This window comes from Hippopotamus amphibius, chromosome 11, assembly GCF_030028045.1.
Source record: "Hippopotamus amphibius kiboko isolate mHipAmp2 chromosome 11, mHipAmp2.hap2, whole genome shotgun sequence".
Taxonomy (NCBI): domain Eukaryota; kingdom Metazoa; phylum Chordata; class Mammalia; order Artiodactyla; family Hippopotamidae; genus Hippopotamus; species Hippopotamus amphibius.
The window spans coordinates 66,186,491-66,213,800 of NC_080196.1; the positions used below are offsets into that span (position 1 = coordinate 66,186,491).

The 27,310-nt window shown below is 38.2% G+C and overlaps 1 protein-coding gene across 1 annotated transcript in view; it reads left to right on the forward strand.

The window, feature by feature from the left end:
• Positions 1–27,310, forward strand: part of KLHL14 (kelch like family member 14) — a 94,222-nt gene that overhangs the window by 28,348 nt on the left and 38,564 nt on the right. The window lies entirely within an intron of this gene.

Here is a 27,310-nt window from a genome sequence, read left to right on the forward strand (position 1 = left end):
GACATTTTATTGATTTGTTACCCTTTGGAGGTCTGTTTGTGTATCACAGGGGATTTAGAGTAAAAGACTAAATTAACATTGCAGAGGTGGCCGATTTGGTAGTGGAGGAGGCCGAAATTAAAACTGGCCTAAAATCAGTGGATGGAGTTGGTGTTTCTGTGTGTGTTGCGGCAGAGGGGGAGGGGGACCGAGATCTTCCAAAAGAAATTCTTCAGTTATGGTTTTGCTCTTTGAAAAGGGAAAACGTGGTTAATAGCTCTAGTAAATTTTGTCACGTCAAAATGGTTGTTTAGTTCATTGTCTCTGTGACTAACATTCATTTTGCTTTTTAGGCATCTTTGATCCTTTACCTTTAGTCTGTGGCCCCGGGTGTTTAGAGAACCATCCCCTTCCGTGGTTCCACTGTGCCATGGACAGTTATACCCGGGACCACTTCCTGCTGCATTAAATTGTGCTTGCAGACTTCCACCCAAGATTCTTCTCCTCCCCTCCTTAAAGGGTGATTGTGTTTTACAGCAAACCTCTTGCTTTGGGCACTGAGATTTGGATCTTATTGTTACATCGGTTATGATTCCCAATCTGACTCGGTCATGGAATCAAAAATCATCGTTTCTTGAGTGCAGCAGGCTGTGTGCACCAGTCCCCTCGTGGGCACAGTGGCTGCATTGGTCAATAAAACTAAATTTTAACTGTCAAAATTGCCCAGAGCTGTGTAGATAAAATAATAAATGAACAATTTTGATCCATAAATCAAAGCCATACGTTTACAACCGACAAAAGTGAAACAGATTTTCTTATTGCGTGTGTCTTTTAAGCAGTTATATATTTTAGCAGATTTTTAAAAAAAAATCATTTCCTCTGCTCTTAAGCCCTTTAAAACAATAGAAACAGGACAACAGTTTGCCCATAAATGCAGGAAAGGAGCAAAGACATGTGAGCTGGTGCTTGAAATAGTGCATTTTGGAGCCGGCTTACCCCAGCGAAACCTGTAGTAGCATCGTCCAGGAACTGCAGTGAGAGAGCTCCCTGGACACCTATACCCTCTGGTTGTAGTAATGAAGTGATGGCGAGTAGCAGCCAGATTAGGAAGGGAGAAAGAAAAATAAGTTAGAGATGCCCTCAAATGATGTTCATTCTCTTTTTGACAAAAATACCGTTCATAGTGGTCTAAACATCTGAATGAGTGACCAGGCTATATTTTCAAGATTCGTCAGAAACTCAAGCTGAAGTAAAACCAAAGAATCACGTTTCTGACAGTTGATCAATAGAGAAAGCCTACCCAGAAGGAGACATGGATACCAGGAGGAGGAGAGAGGAAAGAGGAAGGGACAAGAGATTCTTGAAGAGATGACAGAGGAACAGAGGCCAAGGGACAGGGAGATATTACACCCAAGCAGTAAATGATATTCACTCACAAATCCATCTCTTTTCCCAAATACGTCAGGCAAGGTCCATTTTCTAGTGGTTTGAAGCTCTTCATTAAAGGCAAAAAGATTAATTAAAGCATTATGAACAACACCTGAGAAAAGTCTTATGGTCATTTCAAGTTTTGTTCAGAGACTGGGTAATCATCCAATTTATTGTTCAACCTAGGAGACTTTAGAGCATGAAAGGGGATCTGTTAATTATGCTGGGACAATGGGTATAGACTGGAACCTAGGGTCATCCTACTTCAATTTTTCACATTGCCTGATTTAACTCTTTACTTAGCAAGATGTAGTAAGAAAGCACAAACTTGAGTCAATCAGACCTGGGTTCGAACCCACATCTGTGACCTTGAGCAAGTCATATACATGTCCTGAGTCATGGTTTCTTCCTTCTGCTGCATCCTTGAGTATTTTTTAAATAAAATTGTGTTTGTAAATCATCTAGCACATAGCAGGAACTCAGTAAATTGCAGATATTAGTTCTATTGTTATAAGACTGTTACCAATATTAGCACCAGGACTGTATGTACCTTTATACCTTAGAAGCATCAGTCAACTCAAGCTCTCTAGGAAGAGGGGAGACAAATTACATTGTAACAGATACAGTACCAAGACCCACAGCTTTGAAGTAGGGAGACCATTTTCTCTAGTTTTCATATGTTGAATGTAGTAATCTATAGACTAAGTAAAGATAGATGGGTTTCTGTTGCCTCCATTCATCAGACCTGAAATTGAAGGAAATCAAGACATTAATGTATAGAAAAGTTCTAATAATGGGAACATATTCAAAGCTCTGGAATCTTTTTTCTATATTCAGGCAGGCTCATAGCTTTGAAATAAATGTCTGCTCTACTTATACTCCTCATTTCACAGGGTTTGTACTTTAAAAAATAGAGTTTATTACTTGCTGGGCTGTGACTACATGGTCCCAAGTGCAAACATATTTTTCAGGTTTATTGGAGAAATACAGACAGTTTATCTGGATAATTTCTGCTGCTGGTTTGTATTTTTTAATTAAGGCATCTTATTTGGCTAGATTGAGTAAACAAGTCAGGTAATGGATCAATCTCCACACTGTTTGGGCCATCGAATAATAAATGAAGAAATGTTTCTTATTGGAATAAGAAAGTATCCAAATTCTCCCCAAATCCAATGAAACATGAGGGATTGCAGAGCTTCCCATGGTCATTTTTCTTTTTTGACCTGGAAGAACTGCCAACTCAATTGGCAGGGAGTTGAGGATGACAATTGATGCTAGGAGACAGTTCCTGGTGTGGGGTCTGCTCATTTATTGAATGACTCTCTCCATAAAAACTAACAAATAAGCTAACCAGCAAAAACCTAAAACCTGAGATTAGCTAGAGCCTCTGAATCTTATAATCCTTTGTCCACTTGGCTTGAGCAAGCATTTTCCAGCCTGTCTCACAGACATTCTTCTTTTAGAAGGATGCCATCCACGGGCAGGAGCATAGATGTGCACGTATGGGAGCCACACCACTTACACACATGATAGAACAAAGAAGAATTAAAAGGAAAGTCAGTCATAATTGTCTTTAACTCTTATTCTGTTATGTTATTTATGTTTTAGAAACACTATATAAGGGGTCCACAAATAACAATAAATTGAAAGGAGTGGAGGCAAGTGGAAGTGAAAAAGTGGTTCTACCTAACATAAAGAAAACAAAATTGAACAGTCAGCTAACCAGTGGCGTGGTCTACCCAAACAGCAAAGGGAATGATTATTCTCACTGAAAAGATTGTTTTAGTAACATGCTAACACAGCCTTCATTTTTATCCTCCTCTTTGGGAAAAAAAAAATCGTTCACGTTACATTATAGAATTAATGTTAAGAATAGTAACAGAGCTCGCCAGGCTCTATCAGCAAAGTACTGAGAAATACCCTGTAAAAATGACAGTAAGTCCTTTTGTAAATGTGAAATGTTAAGTATTAACAAGAAAATTGGCACTGTTGTTCTCTTGACTGTTAATAATGAAAGGGAAGTTGAAATGCACTTTTGTTCATTTTTATTTTACAGTACTGCTTTTCTTGCATTTCTCACTCCTGCATGCAGTATCCCGTTTCTTTCTTAACTTATTAGGAAGCGGTACAGGAGACATGAATACTAAAACGACCAATGCAAAAAGCATGCCTCTTGCACTTTGCAGGCTCTCAATCCTTCCTGTAAAGATCAAACAAAACCATCCCTGTGGCTACTATGTATTGCTATAACATACGACTGACATATCAAAGTTTTTATGAAGTCCTCCTGTAGAAGCAGCTTACCTTCCTTCCCAGGAGACGGTATCGAGAGGCTGTCTGTTCTATTTGGGTTCCCACTGGCCACATTCTTTACTGGTTGGTAAAGTGTTTCCTGGAAATTGACTTCCTTTTTCCTACATTTCAGGTAAAAGATTCTACTTTTTGGGTGCTTCTTATTGCTTTCTGTGAACAATGCCAGGAAAAAGGATTTCAAAATATAGAGTTATGTTTCCATGTGCTGATGATGACTTCCCTCTAATGACGAACGTTAGAATAAAAATTAGAAGAGCTAGGTTAGGAAGGTGTGTTCCTTCTCTTGGACACTTTCAGTTCCCTTTGTTAGAGGGAAGAGGAAGTGCCTTTTGTTCCTCTTCCTTTCAATTTACAATTCTGTTCTCTACTTGGTAGTGCAAGGATTTGGGAACTTGTGCTTTTTCATTCATAGAAAATAAAGGAAACCATTGTGCAGAGGTTTCCTGGGTTGTCTTCTTTGGTTCATGGAGGACTTTCAACTTGATTCCATCCACGCAGGAACGGTCCTGGAGCTCAGTGTCATTGATTTCTTTCAGGGGAGTAACAAAGATCAGAGGCTGATGGACTCCTCATTCTTTAAAAAAATATTCTTTCCATAAATATTAAAGAAAGAGTACTGACAAAACACATCCTAAGATACTGAACTTCAGTTCCAAAAAATAAATATAGATTTGATATTTATCCAATATTTGAGCAATGGAGAATGGTTTAATGGCTGGTTATTCAGGGAATAATAAGCCTGCACATTGACTGTTTTAATCGGACTTTTTTCTTGGTCCTTCTGTTTCTTGATTTCAGTTTATTTCTGTTCTCTGAGGATATATAGGCAGAAAGGCAAGTTAGTGGAAAACAATCATTTCTTATGATGATTTGTTTTGAAAGAAATAAAAAGTAAGTTTAATTGAGGGTTTAATACCTGTAGGTTTTCTTTATTCATATTATCTTTATTATCAAGAACCAAAACCCACAAATTGTTTAATGTAATTTAATTTCTAGACAGGTAGGTAGAGTCTGTAGATAGTGCATTTCTCATTGCAGGAGAACCTCAGAAAACAACTAGGTTCTTCCAGGATGACTCGAAATGCCTGGGAAGAACTTAGAGTTAACTACAGGCCTTATTCCTTTATGCAGAAAGCAATTATTGCATGCCCACTCTGTGTTGAATGGTAAGGTAGAATGTGATCCTCTCTCATCTCAAGAACTCAAGGAAGCAATATGAGTGTGCTGAGGGATAGACAGGGGAAGTTGGGCTGCTGGGGAAGTTGGGCTGCTGGGGGAGCACAAAAAGGGCCCTCCATCTACATGTGGGAGGCTAGGGAGGCTTTCCTAAAAGTGACCTTCTGTAGAGCTGGAAAATATGGGTAGGAATTATTGATGCAAAGAGGTGGATGATAACGTATTGTAATAAGAGGGTCCAGTACCAGGAGTACCAAAAGGCAAGAGAGACTTTGTGCCTTCTAGAAACTGAAATGAATTTGTGTATCTATTAGGAGAGCCTGTGGTTGGGGAGGTATGTGGTGGGGCTGGAGAGTTAGCCAAGAGCCATGTTGTGTGAGACCGTTTCAAGGAATTGCTAAGATAGGTTCAAGAATTAAGAATTGAGAGTAGAGGTACCCCTCTCATTTTTGCTTTTGGTGTTAGTGAAAACACAGTGATCTAAAAATTTTTAAAAAGAGCATGGCAGTTGTTCTCGCTCAGCTTGGAACTTTGAATTTCAGATCATGGAGTTATTTTCCAGGACTTTGGACAAAGAAGAAGGAGAGAGAATTGTGCTTGGACTTTTTAAATATGTTAGCATCTAATTCTACTTTCAGTGAGCTCAATTCTAATTTGGGTTTCATGGCTGCACGTTGCTATATATCTTGAATTATTTGCTGCTGTGCATTTATGCACCGGTGCATTAGTGGGTTTTTCATAGATTTAAAAGAAATATGAGTGGTGGTCACTCCAAATACTGTATTTCTTGTGAGCTGGGTGCCTAGAAAAACCAGTTGACTTCATCTCTGATTTCTATACACCTCCCTTGAATATAGCAATTACTTTTTCTCCAGAGAGCAGAAAGTGTACCAATAATTCCGATGCCTTCTTTACATACCAGCTGTAGTATTTGCTACTGAATCTGGTGTGAAGGATGTATGAGTGATACGGGCTGCTTAGATTTGCTCTGTGTCAATCCTGGGCAAATTGCAGATGACGTGTAGCAAACCATTGAATGTGAGCACTGAAAAATTAAATGATCTTTCTACCCAACCCTCTCATTTTACACATTAATTTCATTCATTCAGCAAATATAAGTGATACCTTCTAGGTAGCAGGCATCGTTTTAGATACAGAAAAAACAATGCTGAGTCAAAACAAATATCATCATGTCTTCACCAAGCCTAGAGTTTACTGAGAGAATCAGCATTAGTAAACGATCCCAGATAGCAGCATATAATAACAAAATGTGATAGTGCTCTGAAAGAAGGGTGTCAATATAAGGTAATGTAATGGAGAGACCGGATCTAGTGTAGGAGTCATGGATGATATCACCAAAGAAGTGACACTTGAGCTGAGAACTGAAGGATGTGGCAGAAGTAGCCAAGTGCCCAGGTAAACATGCGAGAGACAATTGCTCCAGGTTAGTTAATAGCAAGTCTTAAGACCCTGCAGGAAGAAGGTGCATGGCTGAACTCAAAGAGTGAGGGGGCGAAAGGTGACATGTGGCTAAAGACATTAGCAGAAACCAGGCCATATAGGCACTTCTATGGTACGTTCATAATTTTGGCTTTTTCTTTAAATGACTGAAAGAGCAGAGGTGTCGTACGCAGAGTCACACGATGATTTAGTGGCAGAATGAGGAATAGAACACCAGTCTCTGTGTTTCCATCAAATAGTGCTGCCTCACGTACCACGCCAATCTGTCTCACCAGCAAGTGCTATTAGTCAAGACTCCAAGCAGATGAATGGGATTAAACTGTGCTGACCCATCGCACCCGTGAAAATCTAAATGGGTCCAATGCACGTGGATTAGTTCCACGTTCAGAGAGTAGAACTAGTACAGGTTAATTGCATGAATGTCCTACTCCTAGAGGTCAAGAGCATAATATTGGTTTATGAACTAAACTGCAAATTAAGAGGTGTAAGTGATGCAATTTGCATGTAAGATTACTGACAAGCCATAATTCAAAGAAGATTTCTTGACATTTTACATCTGTCTTGGAAGCGGTGTCAAAAATGAAACTACACACAGACACACACACACACAGAGCAGCATCTTTCAGGACAGACAGATCTACATTGACATACACCCCCAGACATTGTTGACCATGAGCCTTTGGGCATGCTGCTTCCTCTCTGATCCTTCTCACCTGCACTGTGAATATAACTATACTCATCTCTTAGATTTATTGTGAGAATTAAATAAAATAATACAATAAAGCTCTGGGCTCAGTATCTGGAATATCGTTGTTCCCTGACATGTTTTTTTTATTCTATTTGACTCCATTTTGTATTGTATCGTTTTATAGCCAAACAGAAACGAATTTTGCCTTCTACTCTTATCATCAAAGGTTTGAGAAAGAAGACAATTTTTTTTTGTTATACATTTTAGTTTTTAATCTAATTATATATATTTTTAAATTTTATTGGAGTATAATTGATTTACAATGTTGTGTTAATGTCTACTGTACAGCAAAGTGACAGTTATATATATTCTTTTTCACATTCTTTTCTGTTATGGTTTATTACAGGATATTGAATATAGTTCCCTGTGCTATACAGTATGGCTTTGTTATTTATCCATCCTATATATAATTGTTTGCACCTGCTAATCCCAAACTCCCAATCCTTTCCCCCTCCACCCCCCCATCCCTTTGACAACCACGAGTCAGTTCTCTATGTCTGTGTTTGTTTCCATTTCGTAGATATGTTCATTTGTGTCATATTTTAGATTTCACGTCAGTGATATCATATGGTATTTGTCTTTCTTTTTCTGATTTCTTTCACTTAGTGTGATAATCTATAGCTCCATCCATGTTGCTGCAAATGGCATTATCTCATTCTTTTTTTACAGCTGAGTAGTATTCCATCATATATACATATACCACATCTTTATTCATTCATCTGTCGATGGACACTTTGGTTGTTTTCATGTCTTGGCTATTGTAAATAGTGCTGCTGTGAACATAGGGGTGAATGCATTTTTTTTAATTATAGTTTTTTCTGGGTACATGCCCAAGCGTGGGATTGCTGGATCATATGGCCACTCTATTTTTAGTTTTTTAGAAACAGCCATACTGCTTTCCATAATGGCTGTAGCAACCTACATTCCCACCAACAGTGTATAAGGGTTCCCTTTTCTCCACACCCTCTTCAGCATTTATTATTTGTAGATTTTTTAATGAAGGCCATTCTGACTTGTGTGAGGTGGTACCTCGTTGTTGTCTTGATCTGCGTTTTCTCATAATGAGCAATGTTGAGCATCTTTTTATGTATCTCTTGGCCATCTGAAGAAGACACACTTTTGATTCAGAATGAAATTTCTATTTCTAGCATGAAGCTTTGTGTATCAGTCGGGATGGGCTAGATTATGCTGTGGTAACAAACAACTCCAAAATCTTAAACCAACAAAAAACTTATTTCTTACTCATGCTACGTATCATCACAGGTTGAGAGAGGGCATCCAGGGATCCAGGGATGTGGGGCTCCATCTTAACATGTATTTCTACCATCAGTGCAGCAGGGAGAAGAATGAGCTGCAAGCATCTTGCACTGGCAAATAAAAATGACATTTGTCATTTCTGCTCCGTCAGAAGGTTCATTTGAGACTCCTCTTGATCTGGAAACCAAATAAAGAGAGAAATTATCTGGCTCCCTCACACATAATGCACAGTGATGGATGAGGGACGGGATGAGCATAACGAACTCTTTAATTTAGAAAGAGCATAGCAATTCAGCAGTCCCACCAAGTAGGTATTTGGGAGGGTGCCGATCCAAAGCTGTGCTCCTTGATGAGAGTCCTGCCTAATTCTGTTCGTTGTCCTTTATTCTTCGTGACCATGGGTCCACTGTTTGGGAGATTCTTCTTCTTTTTCATTATCTTCCTTATCTGAAGTGAACCTGAGGACCCTACACTTCCTAGGAGTGGAAGAGTTTTCTAAGTACATTTCATGTCTAAGACATTTACCGGACAATGGATATTTTGTCTCTAATTGTCACAGCCTCTTGTGGTCCAGACTGGTGAGTCTTCTGGTAATTTATCCTCTAGAAAACTTAGCTGTCTTCTTATACTTACATTTCCATTTACTCCATGGCCAGCGACCATATGCACTTTTCTGATATACTTCTTATATTGCTTTTTCCTTTGTTTTCTTATGTCCATTTTTCTCACCGTTCTCCCCCCACCTTTCTCTCTCTCTCCTTAATACTCTCTACATTTGTATATCTACCTGGCTTTAGTGGGAAAGCTCCCTTTTTAATCTTTTCCCTGAGTTAGAAGAGTCTACTGGGCATCTCACATTTCACTGAAACTTTCTTCTAAGATACTCTAAGGTGGTAAAATTACTTTGAAAGCCATAGGTTTTGTTTTGTTTTGTTTTGTTTGGGGTTTTTTTGGAGTTTGGAGCAGAGAAAGGTTTATCGCAGGGTCAAGCAAGGAGAACAGGTGGCTCGTGCCCAAAAATTCTGAACTCCGAAAGCCATACTTTCAGTTTTCTTTGTCAGTAAGCTGAGTTTTTTGTTTTTTAATTTTTATTGGAGTATAGTTGATTTACAATGTTGTGTTAGTTTCAGGTGTACAGCAAAGTGAATCAGGTATACACATACATATATTCACTCTTTTTAAAATTATTTTCCTATGCAGCCCATTACTGAGTATTGAGTAGAGTTCCCTGTGCTATACTGCAGGTTCTCATTAGTTATCTATTTTATATATAGTGGTGTGTATATGTCAATCCCAATCTCCCAATGTATCCCTCCACCCCCTTACCCTTTGGTAGCCATAAGTTTGTTTTCTATGTCTGTAACTCTATTTCTGTTTCATAGATAAGTTCACTTGTACCCTTATTTTAGATTCCACATATAAGCAAAATCATATGATATTTGTCTTTCTCTGTGTGACCTACTTCACTTAGTATGACAATCTCTAGGTCCATCCTATGTTGCTGCAAATGGCATTATTTTGTTCTTTTTTATGTCCGAGTAATATTCCACTGTATATATGTACCACATCTTCTTTATCCATTCCTCTGTTGATGAGCAGAAGCTGAGCTGTTGTTGTTTTTTTTTTTTTAATTTTTATTGGAGTATAGCTGCTTTACAGTGTTGTATTAGTTTCTACTGTACAGCAAAGTGAATCAGCTATACGTACACATATATCCCCTCTTTTTTGGATTTCCTTCCCATTTATGTCAGCACAGAGCATTGAGTAGAGTTCCCTGTGCTATACTGTAGGTTCTCATTAGTTATCCAATGAGATAGATATGTAGTATCAATAGTGTATATATGTCAATTGCAATCTCCCAATTCATCCCACCCCCCAGAAGCTGAGATTTAATTTACCTTATTTGCTCAAAATTCTTTTCAATTTCATCTTTTCCCAGATGAGACTGAAAAACATTGCCTCTTCCAATGTTACACACTCCTAGATTTTGAGACTATTCCTTGCAATCCTGCTTATAAATAGGCTGATTTTTTTTTTGTTAGATCATCTCTTCTTTGTAGATCTTGCCAAGTGCAGCCAACAGCAACCAATATACACTATCAACATTCTGTTTTCCAAACTCTTCCCTTGGAGGTGGAAGTTTATTAAATAACCAATTAGCCATCCAAGTAAAAGCAAACAACAGTTTTTACCAAGTGGTTTTCCATACTATAATGTGCATTTCCATCTTTCCATCTTCCAGTATCAGTTTCCTTGTCATCAGCCACTGGGCCCTCATAGTACCAATGCCTGTATCTTTTAGAGGCTAGGCTAGGTTAGGCAGTCATAACAACAATCCCTAAATCTTAGTGGTTTATGTAAGTAAAGATTTATTTATTTTCATGTCACATGTCTATGGTAAGTTGCCTAGGTCTCTGTTCTATTTCTTCTCATTCTGGTACCCAGATTGATAGAAATGCCACTGTTTGCCTTATCACAGTTGCCAAGGCAGAGCAGAGAAAAATTTCACACTGACTCTTTATGGTTGTGCCCTGAATTAACACATTCTATTGGCAAAAACAAATCACATGGCCATACCTAACTTCAAAGTAGGTGGAGAAATACAATCCTTCCAAGCTCTCAGAGGAGGATAATCAAAATATTTGTTTCATAGCCCTAGTGATTACAACAGTGCACTTATGTGCAACAAATATTTTGTTCACTCTTCTTCATGCAAAGTATTCTCACTCCTCCTAGAGCAGTTATTAGTCAAAGACATAGCTGCTTTGTGCATCTTTCTATCTCTTCCTGCATCAGTGTGACTTTATTGTTGGGACTGACCTTTATTCACAGACGATTAGATGCCTTTAAGTATACTCCAAATATTATTATAAGCATTTGAGAGGGAACTTTTCTAATTTTGACTCCCCTCAAATAGTTTAAATATGTCTGAGTTTATGTATTTTTTACCAGTTCTACTGTTTATTACATTTCAACTAGTATACATCTATAATATAGTTATACAAAAACAGATATAGATATAAATCATATAGATACACATAATTCCCATAGAACAGAATGGTTTTTATCATTGAGAGAGATGATAAAAAAGGAATTGAAATGACTTTCAAAATTGCAACAACAAAAAAAGAAAACTGGGGTCAGTGATTATTATATGCAAATAACTCCATTCAAATAAAGGAGTAATTAAGGCAGAGTGCAAATAAGCAAACTGTTCCTTTTCAGACTTACAACATGATCCTATGGTGGCGTCAAGGAACTAAATCTACATTTTGTGATGATCTGGCCAGTTAGAATTTTTGGTTTTTTGTATCATACGCAAGATGACTCCATTACTGGGGAGTGATAACACTATGACCATACCTTAGTATTTATTAATGATATTGCTTTTGATGAAGCAAACAGTTGTGCTTCATAGAAGACACCTGAAGTGCCTGGCTGTATTTAGCTGGCACTAAAGATGGTTTTGTAAAAGGGGAGTGTTGAGCAGATACTTTCTTATCTCTGTGTCTGAATGTTAAGGGAAACTACTGTTCCTTACAGAGTATGCTAATTATTAATCCTACTGACATGCCTTATTTGGTCATTAAGTCTTAATTTCTTTAAAGAAAAAATTTTAAGATTGAATTCCAGTTATTTAGCTAGAACGATAATCATTGTGAGTTTCAAAGATGAAAATCTTGCCACATTTTTATGTTGAGAACCACAAAGCACTTTCAGAAAATCCTACTGCTAAGGCAATGATGTATCACTTTCACTTTCATTATATGTTTTTAATCAGAGCGTGACTTCACACTAGACAAAGCGATGCTTTATGCATGGTCTCACTTGTTTTTGCTAAAATCTTTTGACATGATTAATTTTACTTTAATGCTTTTGTCTTGTTGTAATGGTAAGGATGATGGGTATAAACCAGGCAAAAATACATGCTTTTCTATTATAACGCCTCTGAGCATTAAAAATATCTTAGATGAAAGGGAAAAAAATCACAGGAGACTGGTTGGACTGGAATTAAATTTCTTGCTACCTGAACACAGAGTACATGAGATTAAAAAAATGATTCAGTCATTGTTTTTAGTTTTATTTTTGGTATTTTTATAGCAATTTATTCATCTGTATGATTAGATCTGAAGAGGAGGAGAGCGATTGTAGCTCACGGATTTCTTGATCTCATTTGTAGCTTTGTAGCATTTACCTCCTTCACAATATTAAGGGACCAAAAAATTAACCAATTTTATACGAGGTGTATCTGGACCAGATGCACGTGAAGTAAGACATAATTTCTATAGTGATGCCTATCATTGGGTATAGGCTAGTTTTCTGTGGTACTAATTTTAAGTCTACAAAAATTGAATACAATATCTTTTGTCCAAATTACAGAAAAGCAGTGGTGTAGGTGACCTTAAGAAGAAAACAATAGACCATTCAACAAGTGAGACTTCCCGTGAGCAGCTGTCCAAGTATCAATACTACCATATTCACTTTCTCTTTTTTCCTTAATGAATGGAGCTGCTTACCTGTATTCTAAGCGTATGACAGTTTCTTTTTTTCTACACAAACTGTCTGCTTGTTTTACTTGCCTGCTGAACAAATCCTATTACAACACAAATATCATCTAGTGCTGTCTAATGGAACTTTATGCAATGCTGGAAATGTTCTATATCTTCACAATCCAATGTGGTAGCCACTAGCCCCACACGGCTATGGAGCACTTTAAATATGGCTCGTACAACTGAGAAACGGAATTTCTAATTTTATTTCACCTCGATGAATTTAAATTTAGATAACCCTTTGTGACAGATGGCTTCTGTATCAACAGCATTGCTCTAGATAAACTTGTGTGACATGGTCACAGTCACTTAGGAGAGCTGTCTGCCACCCCAACTCTGCTGGCCCAAATCTATTCCCTTCTAAGCAAGGTTAAAAAAATCGGTGACTCGATGAAATAACTAAATTCAAAGAACACCCAATGAACCGCCTGTGAGCTCTCTTCTAGATGCTGGGATTTCACCTCATTCTTTCTTAGAAATCCTCACTTTTTCATCAAGGTTACCTGCTGTATTCATTTCCTGGGGCTGCCATAACAAAGTAAGCTAAAACAATAAAAATTTATTCTCTCACAGGTCTGGAGGCTAGAAGTCCAAAATCTAAATGTCAGCAGGGCCATATACCCTCCAAAGACTCTAGGGAAAAATGCTTCCTTGCTTCTTCTTCGCTTCTGGTGGCTCCTGGAAATCCTTGGTATTGTTTGATGTGTAGTTTCATCAGTTCAGTCTCTGCCCTGTCTTCACCTGGCCTTTTCCCCTGTGTCTCTGTGTCTAAATCTTCCTCTCCTTTCTCTTATAAAGACATCTGTCACTGGCTTTAGGGTCCACCCCAATCCAGTATGACCTCACCTTAACTTGATTACATCTGCAAAGACCCTATTTCCAAATAAGGTTACATTCACAGGTACTGGTGGTTAGAATTTAAGCATATCTTTTTGGGGGACACAGTTCAACTCACTATACTTGGCAAATGACAAACATCAGGAAAAAATATAACAAAACAAAAAGCTATTAAACACTTGCTGTGTGCAAGGCACACATTCTAGGCACTTCACTTGCATATATTTGTTTAATTCTCACAAAAGCACTCTACAATATTAAGTGCTATGATTATTTCTACTACAGATGAAGAGATGGAGGCACAGAAACATTAAGTCATTTGCTCAAGGTCACACAGATGGTAAATGGCAGAGCCAAAATGTGTACCCAAATAAAGCTCCAGAGCCTGCACCCTTTTCTGTAGTAATGACTGAGAGCAAATTGTAAAAAGAGTTAAAGGTGAAAGCAAGACTAGACATCGGCATTTTATGCAGGATAAAATGGAATATTCTCTGCACAGAATATATTAATATCTGAAATATGCACGTTTCTTTGTTGAAACTTCCACTATCCTCTTTGTCGTTAATTGAAAATTGAAGAAAAATGTGGTACATATTGGGTTATTTCTAGGTGAAAATTATTTTAGAAAGAGGTGATTTTCACTTCTTGGGGCCTTGCAGTTCCTTCCACTGCTTTCTGTGTGTACCTCCACACTTGCAAAAATTACAGTTGTGAGGTCTATGTGGCGAGATATGGTTTCTTAAAAAGGGGAAAGCTGTGCATTTTGCTCTCTCAGGTTGGTTGTCTGATTTATCTCGTACTAATGACGTCGAGGTACTGCTCAGTCTGGGTGTGTTGGTAAATCTCAGATCTTCGTTTCCCATTCATTCATATATTTGTCTGGAATCTTTCATTACCAAAATCATTAACTTTACCAAATATCAGTAGCTGCTCTTGTGTGTGCATAAAATTTCCTAGGATTAAATTACCTCTTCCATGATAGAGCTTTCATTTTTTTTTAAAAAATGGTAAGGCATCCTTTTTTTGTTTTTATTCTTGTCAAAAACCCAAATCATTTTCCCTATCTGAGTGATAATCAAAAGATGTATGTGCAGATGAATTAAGGGGAAGTGTAATGGTTATTTGCTTTCAATCTTATTAAATTTGCAAGGTTGGATATCCTGTATTGTGTTTGTCACAAATACATGTAAATAGGTTTCCTGATCTAATTCGGAAAGTAATCCGCAGTGGTTCCCATAATTGATACGTACTCTAACGTCCAGTTCACTTGCTAATCTCAGCACTGGGGATTCATCTTCCATGCCTTGCTCTAGCTGGTTTCAGCCCCGAACTGAAAGGCTTGAGTGGACATGGGTACAAGATGAAGCCAGAAGCGTGGCACTACCCAGCACTTTCATTAGTGGGAACAACCTTTCTTGACCCTTGGAAAATTTAAAAATTTTCCATATCCTGTTTTATTTTACTTTATTGTATTTTATAACTGAAACTTTTTATTTTGGATTTTTTCATGGAATTAACCACATTACCTCTTCTGAGATCAACATCCTTTTGGACATAAAACATTTGTCAATGATTTCTGTTCTCCAACAGAAATGTTTTTGTTTGCCTGCTTGTTTAATTTTTATTGAAATATAGTTGATTTACAATGTTGTATTGGTTTCAGGTGTACAGCAAAGTGATTCAGTTATATATGTACATATATATATATATTCTTTTTTAGATTCTTTTCCATTATAGGTTATCACAGTGTATTGAGTATAGTTCTCTGTGCTATACAGAATGTCCTTGTTGATTATCTATTTTATATATAGTAGTCTGTATATTTTAATTCCAAACTGCTAATTTATCCCTCCCTGATTGCCCCCTTCGGTAACCATAAGTTTGTTTTCTATGTCTGTGAGTCTGTTTCTGATTTGTAAATAAGCTCATTTGTATCTTTCTTTAGATTCCTCATATAAGCAATAAGTTCATTTGTAACTTTTTTTAGAGATCTCATGTGATATTTGTCTTTCTCTGTCTGACTTACTTCACTTAGAATGATATTCTGTACATCCATCCATGTTGCTGCAAATGAGATTACTTCATTCTTTTTTGTGACTGAGCAATATTCCATTGTATATATATACCACATCTTCTTTATCCATTCATCTCTCTATAAACATTTAGGTTGCTTCCATGTCTGGGCTATTGTAAATAGTGCTGCTAGGAACATTGGGGCACATGTATCTTTTTGAATTAGAGTTTCCTCCAGGAAAACATACTTCTCCAGACTATGCCCAGGAATGGGATTGCTGGATCATATGGTAGTTCTATTTTTAGTTTTTTGAGGAACCTCCATACTGTTCTCCATAGTGGCTGCACCAATTTACATTTCCACCAACAGTGTAGGGGGTTCCTTTTTCTCCACATCCTCTCTAGCATTTATTATTTGTAGACATATTCTTTTTAAAAAAGAGAAAGAAACAGAAACATAAAATACATGTCTTTTAAGAAGCAGCTTTTGTTTCTTTTACTAAATAAAGTTCGGTCATTTACAAATATGATAGCCAATGCCTGAGTCTATCAGGGCTGAGAATAGCCAAGGATGACAGTTCAGTTCCCTTTGCAGCTCACCTGGGTTCATAGAGAGGGAATTTTTTCCCCAAGCCACAGGCTGCATCCCAGCCAGCTCCGTACAAGCGTATGTGACTATTGATAATGGAAGCCCATTGAAAGAGAGACTGGACCAGCGCAAATCCATTAACGATACTGGAAAATAACAGGACGTTTATTCTGCTGAAAATAGCTTAGTAACATCATCCTCATGCATGTTGCTTCCTTAAGCAGAACGGATGGGGGCAGGGAGGACACAAAGCAGTACTGTCCCAGGTCTTCTGAGTTAGTGTATGTCACTTGACAGAGTGCAAATGCATGAATGTAAACATATTTCCCCAGAGTAAATATTTTCTATGCCAACTTTTCCCTTTGAGAAAAATATGTTCATCGTAGTCTATCCAGGAGTCAGCAAACTTTTTCCATAAAGAGCCAGTTAGTAAATATTAGGGGCTTTGTAGCCATACGATCTCCTTCGCAACTACTCAGCTACCAATGTAGCATGAGAGCAGCCATAGACAGTAAGTAAATGAATCAGCAAGGCTGTGTTCCAATAAAGCTTTATTTATAAAAATAGGTGGAGGGCTGGACATGACCTGCAGGCATCGTTTGCCAACCCTTGCACTCTAATCTAAGGACATGTCTATTTTATTCACAAGTCACACCACTTTGTAATAAAACAATACAATCATAGTAAGCATAACTAACATTTATGGCCCTAAGCCATGTATACATATTAGCTCATTTAATCCTCACAACACTCAATCCAATGATGCAAGTTCTACCATGACTCCCATTGTATAGAGGAGGAACCACAGCATAAACAGGTAAAAAACCTTGTCCAACACCAGGAGTAAAAAGCAAAGCCAAGATTCGAACTCCGGTAGTTTCCCTCCAGAGCCCACGCTCTTAAATCACAAGCCATACTGACCCTCAAGGAATATTTTGTGACCTTCGTATTTAACTTTGAGACAGCCTCTGTTCTGAACATAAATGAACGCTTTCTTAGGCAGCAACATAAGGACAGACATTATAATTACCTTATTAATTACCTCCACTCCCCTGCCTGGTTCACAGCACACACCCCACAGACACAGGGTAAATACTAAATCAGGGGATTGACTCACACTTGCCAGGGCCACAGGCAAGCACCTAAAGTAGCTACACATTGGCTCATTAGCTCTGGGGTCCTCCAGGACATCGTAAACTGCTTGCGTTGAGATGTCAGCCTTTCAAAGATATGTCCAGCCCTTAAATATGTACAGTTAGGTTTTTCTGTTTATCTATCTTTGAACGTGCAAATAGCTGTTATGTAAAGCAGCCTCTTCATGGACTCTCCATGCAAAAGAAGTAAGGGATAAAAAGCCAAGGAAGGGGAATTTTGTTTTCAGCAGCACTGAAATGATAGTGACCATTTTAATTGAGCACTTATTACATATCCAGCATTGTGCTAAGCACGTGACATCCTCTTATGTGGTGCTCACAAGATTCCATTTTAAGGCGGATAAAATTATCCTGATGAATATATATATATATAAAAAAAAAAAAAAACCTGACGCTTAGAAAGACTAAATAAATTGTTCAAACTTACGGTTAGTAAATACTGAGTGAGTATTCCAAGGCATGAAGTGTTGACTCCAAAAGCTGGATGCTGTACCCTGTCTGACCCCGTCTCCACTGAGGAGCTCTCTCTCCATCTCGTGGCTGAGGCTAACGTAGATGGAGAACATCTGTGTGTGAGACGTTGCGCTCCATGCTTTACACAGACGGGCTCATTCAATACTCACAGTAACAACGTGAGGTTGAGATCACCATCATCCCCGTTTTATTGATGAGGCAACCAAGGCAAGGAGCGTGTCCAGGCTTGTTCATGATGGAGTCCAATTAATGAACTCAAACAGTTGGCTTCAGAGCCTGCCTCTTAAACTTGACATTGCACTGCTTTTATCGTGTCACTGTGATTTGAAGAGTAAGAATGGACCGGTGTTGAGGGCTTTCTAAGACAGTGGAAATATATGTGCTTATGTATTTGGATACATTTTATCCTCATAACCTCTCTGGGTTATACCCCTATCTAGTCCTCACAATTGGAAAGCACTTTCAAGTCTACCATTCATCGTGTCCCCCACAATAACCCAGTGATATAAACAGGACGGGCATTATTATCACTGTTTGATATATGAGAAAACTAAAGTTCAGAGCGGTTAAGGGACTGTCAAGGTCATGTAATAATTGATGAATCTGTGACTCAAACCCGTGGCTTCTGACCTAATTTAGTTTAGTGTTCTTTCTATTAAGCCATGTTCCATGAAACCTTATTAGGAGTTCTTTGACCTGTAACTGACATTATTTGAACTCTTTTTAACATGGTATTTTTTTTCCAACTGGATTATTTAGAAAAGTATATATCGGAAGCTTTTAATTCACTCAAGCCATTTTGAGTGGAAAATAATTAATTCCTTGATTGCAAATAACGCAGAGGTGAGAACTCACAGGTGCCATAGGAAAGCTGAAGCCTATGTGGCGACTAACACAGGAGACAGAAGATGTTTAATTATAAAAGAGTTACGTAGAGAGAAGTGGGCAATGGTTAAGAACGCCTCGAGGAGTAGTTTCCCTCTTTCCCTGTCCCCCAGTGCTAACACAGCCTTAGGGCTGAAAGGCAAGGGGAGGGTCCAGAACCAGAGACGGAGGGCTGTGTTGAGATGACCATCTAATAGACATTTCATTCAAACAAGGAAGGCAGCCCATACTGACCCAGAAGAAGGAAGTTAGGGGAAGAAATACCCTGACCTCTTTCCTCCTTCCCTCAGTCTTCTGAAACCAATTCCAGCTGGAAGCCAGAGGAAAGGGAGCCCCGAGATGTCGCCAGTAGCATCAGCACCCGGAAGCACCAAGCAGGGTCATCAGGGTAGAGAGCAGGTCTGCAGGGCAATCAGAAGATGCTTAGCATTCACTGTTCTTGAAGCTGCCTTTTATTAGACACCAAGCCCTTTGATTGAGAATGTCAAAATACAGATACATTTCAGTTCTTTGGAACTGTAGTACCTAGTTTGCTTACCAAAGTTCCTTAAAACCTGAGCTGTATTGTATTTTCCTCTGGGTCAAACTGGCCTGCTAGCAAGTAAACAAACTGGAATGGAGGCAGGTAGCAAGGACACGGTGACATGATACCACCAAGCCTGTCCACCAGTTATGGGTCATGCCTGTAACCAGTATTATCCTAAGTCCATCCCCCATAGTAAGAATGATGACTTTTCAAAGATGAATGACTTTTCTTCTGTCTTGTGATTCTCTTCGCCATGTTGAAGACATTCTCCACGGTACGGTGCTGTGCTTCGCACACATTAATGTGCCGAAGCGAAAATTCATCACTGTCTTCAATAGTGTAGATCCCTGTCGAGCTCTGTGAGTTCCTTGTGTGCGTACTGGTCCTCTCCATGTTCCCAGGATCCTTCTGGTTACATTTCTCTCTCTTTTTTATCATTGTTGTTCATATTGCATTAGACTTGATGCTCGTTTCTGATCAAGAAAAGCCTCTACGTATCTAAGGGATGGCATAGGTTTAACCTGGGGCCTCTGATTGGCACCAAATGCTGAAGGAAAAGCCATTGCCATTGTTGGGAGGGTCCTGTGTGAGGGTCACACGGTCTGTTTTTCAAGGTCATATTGGGTATTTGTGGATTTAAAATGGGTGAATCGGGCAAGTGGGTTCACTATGCTTGCGATCCGAATGCAGAAAGAGACTTCTGGAGAAGGCTTCTCCAAACTGTGTCCCCTGGAGCATTAAGTGTTCTAACATTTTCATCACATGGAGATTTTCAGGTTGGCAACTGAGGAAGATCAGCCAGGCAAAAAAGAAGAGTTTGATTAAAAATTACTTAAAATAAATGTGTCAGGGTTAGGGGAGGGGAACCCTTCCCTGAAGTGAATAGAAAACAGGTAAAAATGTAAATTTCATGGGCTTCAAGCCTGAACAAATGCTCAGGAAATGTAGATGTCAATAATGCATCATTTTTAATGAGTATTGTTAACTTCAGTGTAAATCTATTTTGAAAGCCTTTTTTCCCTCTCTTTTATTCCTTAAATAGATGGCTTACTTCTTACCTATCTGGGTTCTCATGATTTGTGGTACCAGGGCATCAGGACTGGCGGACAACTGGGGCATCCCTGTGCCTCTCTAAAGGCTCAAGGGCTGTGTCACTCTGCAGACTACCACTGACCCTTGAACAACGTGAATTTGAACTGTGTGGATCCACTTACATGTGGATATTTTTCGGTAGTAAATATTACAGTACTTCACCATGGCATTTGGTTGAATTCCCAGATGCAGAGGAATCGTGGATACAAGGGACCAACTGTAAATTACACTTGGATTAACACTGCCTGTTGTTTAAGGGTCAGTTGTACTAAGAAATGCCCAGGCTTCCTCTCGGCAGAGTTTTGTTTTGCTTCGTTTTTTAAGTATTTATTTATTTATTTATTTATTTATTTATTTATTTATTTATTTATTGGCTGCGTTGGGTCTTCGTTGCTGCACACAGGTTTTCTCTAGTTGCAGTGAGCATGGGCTACTCTTCCTTGTGGTGAGCGGGCTTCTCATTGCGGTGGCTTCTTTTATTGCGGAGCACAAGCTCTAGGTGCACGGGCTTCAGTAGTTGTGGCACATGGGTTCAATAGTTGCGGCTCACAGGCACTAGAGCACAGGCTCAGTAGTTGTGGTGCACGGGCTTAGTTGCTCCATGGCATGTGGGATCTTCCCGGACCAGGGATCGAACCTGTGTCCCCTGCATTGGCAGGTGGACTCTTAACCACTGCGCCACCAGGAAACCCCTCAGCAGGGTTTTAAATGTGACTTTGCCACTTTGGTTATCCCCACCCCCTCACATTATCTAAGGGTCCAGAGTCATGGAATGGAGGGTATGGCTGTTAGAGCAGCTCGGAAACTGCCAGCCTCAGAGCACCAGCATACTCCTGGCCCACACGGGAATAAAGAGAACTCTAGAGAACACGCCTTGTTCTCCACAACAGTACTTTTCCTCTTGCCACTGTGCCATCTCAGCATTCTCCCATATTTCCATCTAATAAGACTAGTGTGAAGGGGATGATCTTTTTCTTTTTTAGCTCTTTATTGGAATATAATTGCTTTACACTCTTGTACCAGCTTTTGAGGTACACCAAAGTGAATCAGCTGAAGGGGATGATCTTTAAATGCATGCACTTCCAAGGGAGGAGAAGAGGAAGAACTTGAAGAAGAGAAGAGTCATAATTATTAACATTGTTCATACATGAGGAAGCTTGGTGGGCCTGGTTTTGAAATCAGGAAGTGTCTATTTGGCGAAGACCTCTGGTCCAGAGAGCATCCATTCTGACTTCTAGTACTTCTAATATGTCCTTCACCTCAATGAAAATTGTATCTATCTGGTTAAGTCATCTTCTTACTCCAAAAATGTGCCTTTGTGAAAAATGTGTTTTCTCCAGTGACCCTGGATACCTCTTTTTCTAGTTAGTCTGAAAGTACTGTGTTTGGCAGAACATCATCCTGAGAACATCATCCCCGTCTCATCCTGAACACCCTTCCTGCAGCAATGGCATCCATCATAGCTCATTATGGACCATTAACCCTAATACTAATCCTAACCCTAATCTGTATTTTCTTCCCAAACCTCTCTCTTGAAACCAACTACTATACTTCCATCTGCCTCCTGAACATCTCCACTTGGCCTTAAAATTGTTATCTTGCCTTCAAACCCATTGTCTTTGTTGGTCTCTATCGCGGTGAATGACATCTTCATCTCTCCAACCTGAAAACCTAGGTGTCATCCCTGACTCGTCCCTCTCCTCCAGTCCCTCTTCATCTTATCAAGTGTTGTCATTTTGATCTTCTGTATCCACTTTAATCCATTTCTTCATCTCAATTCACATGGTCAATCCCTAAAATAAAATCTTCAGCAAATTCCCAAAACAAGATTCCCAAAAGATGAGCTCCACCTCCTCAGCAGGGTTTCTAAAGCTTGCCTGCCTGGATTCACTTTATGCTGTTTCTCCCACCCCACACTTTCCTCCAGCGTTTCCAAACTACATGCAGATCCCTGAGATGTAGCCCTTCTGACACCTAGGCCATTGCTCACGCCCTTTCTTCTGCACGGAATGCTTTTCGGTTCTAATTCCATACACAATTCTGCAACTCTTGCTCTGCTTCAAGCTTTGTGCTTGGAACTTGGGATACAAATAGGATATGGCCCATATTATTAAGGTTGCCACAGTTTTCGCAAGAAACATACGTGAATCAGTTCTATATAATGTGCTAGGTCAAGATAAAAGTAGGTAAAATTGCTAAGGGAGCACATAGCATTACACCAACCTGGCAGTAAATGTCCTTCTGACCAAGCGCCTTCTGACCCACCTCTAATAAATAGCTGATTTCTCCTCTATGTTGTCACAGTTCCATGCCCAGACCTACCTTATAAAGCTTCTTGTTTGTGTTGTAGTTGTTTGCATATCTACTTTCTTGGGGCAGGGGGTAGGGGAGCGTATAAATTAGGAGTTTGGGATTAACATATACACACTCCTATATATAAAATAGGTAATCAACAAGGACCCACTGTATAGCACAGAGAACTCAATATTCTGTAATAACCTAAATGGGAAAGGAATTTGAAAAAAAATAGATGTATTTGTATGTATAAATGAATCACTTTGCTGTACACCTGAAATTAATACAACATTGTAAATCAACTATACTCCAATACAAAATAAAATAAAATAAGAGAAAACCCAGTCATGAGACAAAGCTAAGCTATCGGATAATATATATATATACTTCATGCTTTCTAATCTCCCAAATATATTTATTTTAATATGAAGTTTCTTCTAAAAGGAAAAAAAGTTGTCAACAATATCTATGAAAGTGGGGGATATAAAATACATTAGACTTTTTCTTGAATTATTTGTATTAATATATTTCAGACAAAATTAAAAGGTCTAAATATGAAACAAAAATAAATAAATAAATAAAAGAAACATCTACCTTTCTAAGCTGAAAGCAGGAATTACTATGCCTTATGTTTTCTTATAGCCCTGTGACAAGTACATGTAATAATTATTGAAGAAATGACCGAGGAGTACCTAAACTCCAATAGCAGCTTAAGCAACCCTGGAAATCAATAAACTGACAGACATCGAAGCTAGTTTACCTTCACATCTTATTCCTCCAGTGATCAATTTGGATGAGAGTTACATGAAATTGTTTGAGATGTACATAAAATGGTACACGGTGAGGCCCCCAGGTGCTTATAGTTGTTAATGATGAGAGAAATCCCAATTCATTCTGGTCTTTGAAGAGTGGACTTATGGGTTATACACATATCTTATTTATAGTTCAAGTTCAGAAATTGTGGGTGAGCTTTGAAAATGTATTCTTTTGTATGAACTGTTTATTAAGTGCCTACCATAGTGACACAAAACCGGTGCTGTTAAATATCTGTTGAAATAGTGCGTTTCCATCAAATTGTAGCACATTTGGATGAAACTAGCAGGTGCTATTTTTACAAAATGTTCATGAAAGCTAGGCTGTACCAATATTGTGAGTATATTTATATCGCTGTAAAGATACACAAAGATTGAAAATAGGATGGCACTTACCATAGTGACTATAAAATGGTGAAATTATTTTTTGAACTCTGGTAAGTATAATAAATCCCAAGATTTGTGGAATTTAAGAATTGACTTTCTGTGTACAAGATGCTCTTAGATAAAATATATGACACGAAATATGGAGGGAAACCTGTGCCTCAAGTGCATTTTATTCAGTAAGAATTCTACGGCTCAATCTAGTCTGCTTTTTGGTACTAGGGCCCATTGATGGTTAGTATCTGGGTTCTCTTGCTAATCATAAGGCCCTCAGTAAATTATTTACACATTCAGAGCTCCAGTTCTTTTGGTTTTAAATTCTGGGAAATGATCCCTGCCTACTTCACTGAGAGTGCATGGGAAAAAAATCCCTTGTAAACTGGAAACTGACATACAAATATGACGAGCTGTTATTATTTCAGGCAGAGAGAGAACAATGTAAACAAAAGCATAGTGTGACATTGCGTTTTAAACTTAGGAAATTGCAAAGAGTTGGGAACTGGTGGAAAGTGGGTTGAGAGCAGGTGTAAAGGGTCAGGCGAAAACCATTAAGATCTTATTCTATAGTCAGTGGGGAGTCACCAAAAATCTTTGAGCAGGGTATAACATAATTAAATCTTTGTTTTAAAAGTTAATTTAAGGTGAATTAGAAAAGGAGAGATTGGAGACAGGGTAACCATTTATTACACAACCCAGGGAAGGGATAATTAGGGCCTGATTTACAGCAATGGCTATGAAAACAATGAAAGAATGACAAAATTAAAACTCATTTTATAAGTAGAGTTAAACATCATTTGGTAATGCTGGACAGTAGGAGGTAAGAGACAGTCTGGCTTGATTGGCTTAATCAAGTTGATGCCTTTGCTCAAAAGAGGAAACCAAGAAGATTCAAGCTTAGAGAAGGATGGAATGAGTTGAGTCTTAAACATTGAGTTGTGGTGTCTCTGTCCATCACATTCAGCTTTGTGCCTGGCACGTTGCAGCTGTTCAATAAATATTTGGCGAATGTATCAATGAAGGAAGGAAGAATTAAAGACTGGGAGAGACTTAGGGGAAGTTATCCAGAAAGGACTGGAAAATATTGGTCTATATGACAGAGGAGAAAAGGCTAAAAATACAAATTCTGAAGTCAGCATGTAAGCAAATTGAGATCTGAAAGGAAGAAGAGATGGAGTGAAAAGAGAACTAGTGACTCGACTCTAAGAAAACAGGATTATGTATGTCCAATGCCTGGCATAGCACAGAGTTCAATAAATAATTATTTGTTGAGTACATGAATGAAGGAATGAATGAATACCAACTTTCCAGGAGGAGATAAAGGAAGAACAGCTGGGAGTCTTGTAGTAGCCCTTTATTTCTTCTGAAGTGTTTCATCTGAATCATAGACTGATTCTACAGTTCATCGTCTGGCCCCCATGAGGAAATGTGAATTCTATAGCTGAAATTTCAGGCAACCTTGAGGAATGTCTTCCCCTTGTTCTTCTCACTTCCACATGTTTTCTTTCCAGTTCAATGTATTTACTTAAATCTATCATCAAACTGCTGTTGTAACAATTATTCTTTCCTTAAGACTGCCCATAATACAACAATGAGAGGAACTGATAACACTTGTCATGTACTAAAAGTGGGCCAAATAGAACAAAAATACTCAGTGCATTCACTGCATTTACTGTGACGCATGTATACAACATGTTGCATTAGAGGTTTTAGAGCTATTGGTCTAACACCTTGACCAGCGTTAATTGGGAAAGCCAGTTTGGAGAAAGAGGGCACTTCAGTCTCCATCAGAGTTGCCTGGCTCTTACAGGTCCAGCCTAGACTAGCAGATGAGGACAGCAGGGTGAATAAGAATATCTAAATAATAAGAAATTAAACCTAAAGCTTTTAGGAGTCCTAATGTAAGAGGTTTATATCTACAAAAGCAATATCTGAAAAATATTAAAATTATAAGCTAGATACAATACACAATGTAAAAAAAACAATTTCTAAGCATTAATTGTATGAATAAAGGGATAAAATTGATTGTTAGAATTCAAGCAAACTAAAAACCTCACAATTTATAAAATTTTAACCTTATCATCCCTTACCACACATACACACACACAGACACACACAAAAAAAATCAAAGTTTTTTCATAGCTGATACATGATGCATGATTTATTTGCATTTACCACTGTCCTTTGGCTTTACCTACTCTCTGAAGAATTAAATAACCAAAGAGCCGGCTGCAGGGAGGTAACAGAAGAAATAGTAATACTAGAATAATATACGAACCAGACCACTGGTCATTGAATAATCATGAGTTGACTCTACTTTTAAAAGAGAGTCATCATTTATCGTTAGAGTCCAAGAATTCTTGTTTCTCAGTTAATAAAAAATTTTCCATTGAAATTACTTCTAAATGTCAAGTGAATGTAATTCAAAAAATGAGAACATAAAATTATGTCTGTTTTCAGAAGCACCATTAAAGCTTTTCTGTAATTTTACTGACTTTTTAGATTTCCAACTGAAGGTCCACCTATAGACATTTTTTCTTCTCATTATTGTGTAGTGGAAATGAACTTGGAGCAGTTTTTGTCAGCTCAAAGGCCCCAGTTGGTTTGAATGATATTTCCCTGCAAAGGATGATCATATTGATTTGCTACAGTCATCTTTGACTATTAAGGATTCAGAAAGTTAACTACCACTTGAGATGAGGAGCTATGATTCACACAGGACCCAGGTTAATATGACAAGAAAGAGTAGGAAATGTGTTGAAACTACTTTATCCAAAAAGGATCACGCATAGTTTAAATGCATGTGTTATTTGTAAAAATCTGGGGAATCACTTTAAGGTAAGGAAGAGGACTTTTTTATTCTTTCAACTTCTTCACTAAAATGTTTGCTTCTTAACGGAAAGCAATTTACTGTGTTAAAGGTGAATTCAATACAGAATAATAGACAAGTTGAAGCTACTAAAAAAATAATATCATTCATTGTTAAATGCTTGTATATTTCTAAAAACCGGAGAGAGAAATTTAAGGTAAGGAAGAGGACTTTGTTCTTTCAACGTCTCTAACATGTTTTGCGTCTTAACTTAAAGCAATTTACCATTTTAAGGTGTTTGATGCTTGTGTGGAATTATTCCTTAAAAAGCAAAGTCAGATCATTTCCCCAACCATATGTACACCATAAATAGAAACGCAAGTTTTTGTTGATGCATGGATCGAAATTGCTTATAGACCAAAGGGCAGCCGTAAATTCTAGTTTATTACATCTCTGCCACATAAACACCACAGGACTTACCTGCAAATCTTTTAAGTTAGTGGAAAATCTGGCCTATTTTAGAAATCTGTC